This window comes from Rhinolophus sinicus, linkage group LG11 (assembly GCF_036562045.2).
Source record: "Rhinolophus sinicus isolate RSC01 linkage group LG11, ASM3656204v1, whole genome shotgun sequence".
Classification (NCBI taxonomy): Eukaryota; Metazoa; Chordata; class Mammalia; order Chiroptera; family Rhinolophidae; genus Rhinolophus; species Rhinolophus sinicus.
This window is the reverse complement of record NC_133760.1, coordinates 50865487-50868550: the sequence shown is the minus strand read 5'-3', so window position 1 is coordinate 50868550 and position 3064 is coordinate 50865487. Positions and strand designations below refer to the sequence as shown.

The window sequence follows — 3064 nt, the reverse complement described above, 5'->3', positions numbered from 1 at the left end:
GTCAGGCACGAAAGGACAAATCCTGTGTGGCCCACTCGTGTGAGGTCCCCAGAGGAGTCACTCACAGGGACAGAGAGGAGAACAGAGGTTCCCAGGGACGGGGGGAGGGCGTGTTTCATGGGGACGGAGTTTACTTGGGAAGATGGAAAGTTCTGGAGATGACAGAGGTGATGACACAGTGTGAATGTACTCAGTGTCCCTGAACTGTGCACTTGAAATGGCTAAGATGGTGAGTTTTCTGTCACGTGTATTTTACTACAGTAAAAAAATCCAAAAGTAAAGATAAAAAGCAGATCTGTGAGTGAAAGTGGGTGAGTAGAGATGGAGGGGAAGGTGGGGGCAGGGGAGGCCAAGTCTCAGTTTGGAGGAACTGCGGTGAACAGGTCCGGACCTGTGTCCCCCAGGGCAGGTGACATGGCTGCCTGAGGTTAGGGTGGCGCCCAGAGCAGACCTCTGCCGAGAGGAGCAGCAGGGAGCTCGCTGTCTGTTCTGGGCGCGTGCTTGTTGGGGCCCGGGGTGCTGAGGGGCCCTGGCGCCACCTGAGCTGCCACCTCGGCAGGCCCGCCCCGGGAGTCCAGCTGTCTGAGAGCTCCTGCTCAAAGGGGCGCAGTTTGGCATCACGCAAACTAAAGTGCACATGTCCTCGTCCCCGGATCCCATTTCCAGCTCTTGACCCTGCAGACAGCCTTGGGCATTTGCTCCAAGCGCTGGTCACGGGGGATCCAGGCGTCCGCAGGCTGCGGCAGTGAAGCCGGAGGCTAAGTGTCGCCCCACCGGGCAGCAGCGTGGACAACGCGTGCACACCAGCCCGGGTGGTCAGAGACACTGAAAGACTGTCCTCCACGGACTTGTCCCTCGTACGTCTCTCTAAGGGCAGGTGAAAGACAACTGACCACGACTGCCGTTGGGTGGGGGACTCATTTATTTGAATATTTACTATGGGCTTCTGTTATTGTCACAACTTAAAGCATTGTTTTTAAAAAACATTATTCTTAAAAGGACATTATGGCAAAGACACATGTGACATTACAGGTAACGATGCCGAGGTGTGGACCCCCCCTTCCTACCCACGTCTGCAGTGCCCGTGACGGGAGTCTGCTGTGAGCGAGCGTGTGTGTTATGTATGCATGTGTGTGTGTGTGAATGTGTATGAGCTGTGAGTGAGCGTGTGTGAGTGTGCATGTGTGTGTGTGAGTGTGTATGAGCTGTGAGTGAGCGTGTGTGAGTGTGCATACGTGAGTTGTGGGTGTGCACACTCATGTGTATGACTTGTGTGAATAGATGTGCAAGACTACATGTATGTGGGCACATGCATGTGAGTGCGTGTGTGTTAATTGTTTGAGTGATGTGTGTATGTGTGTGTGTCTGTGTACCTGTGGCCCCGCCCTGTCCTGGGGGAAAAACATTTATGGGGTCACAAGGACAGAGGCCTCATGTGCTGTAAGTTGGCCCCACCTCCCCTCACCTGTGGGTACCTGGGCAGCAGCCCTGAGCTCCACGTCCCCATTGCAGAGGGGACAGCCATGGCCGGCTGAGGGGCACACGGTCACATGCTGACCTGCTGCCAGCAGGAAGGCCTGCAAGGGTCCCGTGACAGCAGTACCTGGCACAGGTGAGTGCTGACCGGGATCTTGCTGCCTCGGCCCTCAGTGAGGAAAGGGGCCGTGGGTAATTCCAGGTCAGGCCCAGAAACCCCTAGTCCTGGGCTGGGCTGGGCGCAGGGTCCCCCAGGGCAGCCACAGGCCGGTGACACCTACAGGGAGGCTGATCTGCTCTGGAGGTTCTTTTCTAACATGGGGCTGCCCATGGCGAGGCCCCATGAGTTGCATGCTCTGCCAGCCCCAGCCCAGGGGGGCCTTGCCATCCCCTCAGCCCCGGGGGCCCCGGGAGCTGTACAAGGGCCCCCATCCTGTTCCCACTCAGGGTTGAGCTGGGCCTGGTGAACACAAGGCCATTGTTTTAAACCACCAACCGTCCTCGAGGCTGTGAAGGACTTGCACTTACCTTAATTCTCTTGTCTCAAAGGAACCCCCAGGCCGCAGTGTCCTGTGTCCTGGTTCACAGTGCCACCCAGCCCTACTGAAAGTCCCCACAAAGCCTGTTACAGGAGTGAAGGTAAGGCCGGGCGCCTCCCGTTCTGCAGGTGAAGGCTCCAGTGAAGAGGGAGTCAGGGGAGGTGGGTAGTGGCGAGGGAGGAGGGGAGGGGGTGCTGGACCCGTCTGAGGGCCACTTCCTCAAGCCCCTCCCACCGTGAGTCTCCTCTCTGAGGAGCACAGCGGGTCTGGGATTGAGGTGGGTGGTGACTCTTAGGGAGTGTCTCAGGGCCCTCTTCCTGCTCCCCATGGCAAGCTCGAAATTCCCCAGAAATCACCTGAAGTTTCTGTGAAGCCAAAACACACAGACGTTTCCCAGCAGAAAACCCCACAGGGCTCAACTGACAGCCTGTTTCCATGAGCCATTTACCCGCCCTTAGGCCAGAAACTCCCTTATTAAGACATGGGGGCCACCGCAGTGTGTGGGACTTCCTGTTCACATCCTTGGCAAAGAGCTGCTGCCAGGCTGGAGCCACCTCCCAGGGAGGCCAGCAGGGGCCACAGGCCACTGTGGGGGGCTGGGTCATGGGTCACGGTCATGGTGTGGCCCTGGGCCCCACAGCAAAATGCCTAGCGTCTTGCCAAGGCGTTTACAGAGTGACATTACCTTTGAAGTATTGGACACATGAGCGTGTCACATCGTTTCTGAGTATGAGAACCACATTTAACACCCTCAAATTACCGTGGCCCCTCAAGTAATAGCAATTATATTTGGTTGTTCATTGAAGGAGAGAATTCCAAGGCGCCCGAAAACCAGTATAGATTCACTACCGTTTAAAAATGAGTTTGCATTTTGTTACGCAGAATAGCATACACATTGTGCGTCATAATTGTAGGATGTGTACTATGGCCCACAGTCCACACAGCCGGTGTGCACAAGTTTGCGGGTCCCAGACCCCCTCGGATGTCTCTCTGACTGTGGCCCACCAGGAGGCCCCCTGACCCAGAGCTGCAGGCCCAGGAAGCACCAG

At 56.6% G+C, this 3064-nt stretch overlaps 1 long non-coding RNA gene across 1 annotated transcript; it reads left to right on the top strand.

The window, feature by feature from the left end:
- Positions 1-1508: 1508 nt before the first annotated feature.
- On the top strand, positions 1509-3064 carry LOC141567543 (uncharacterized). The gene is made up of 3 exons (XR_012490269.1): positions 1509-1612; positions 2026-2115; positions 2930-3064. It is a non-coding gene; the product is annotated as an uncharacterized LOC141567543 (long non-coding RNA).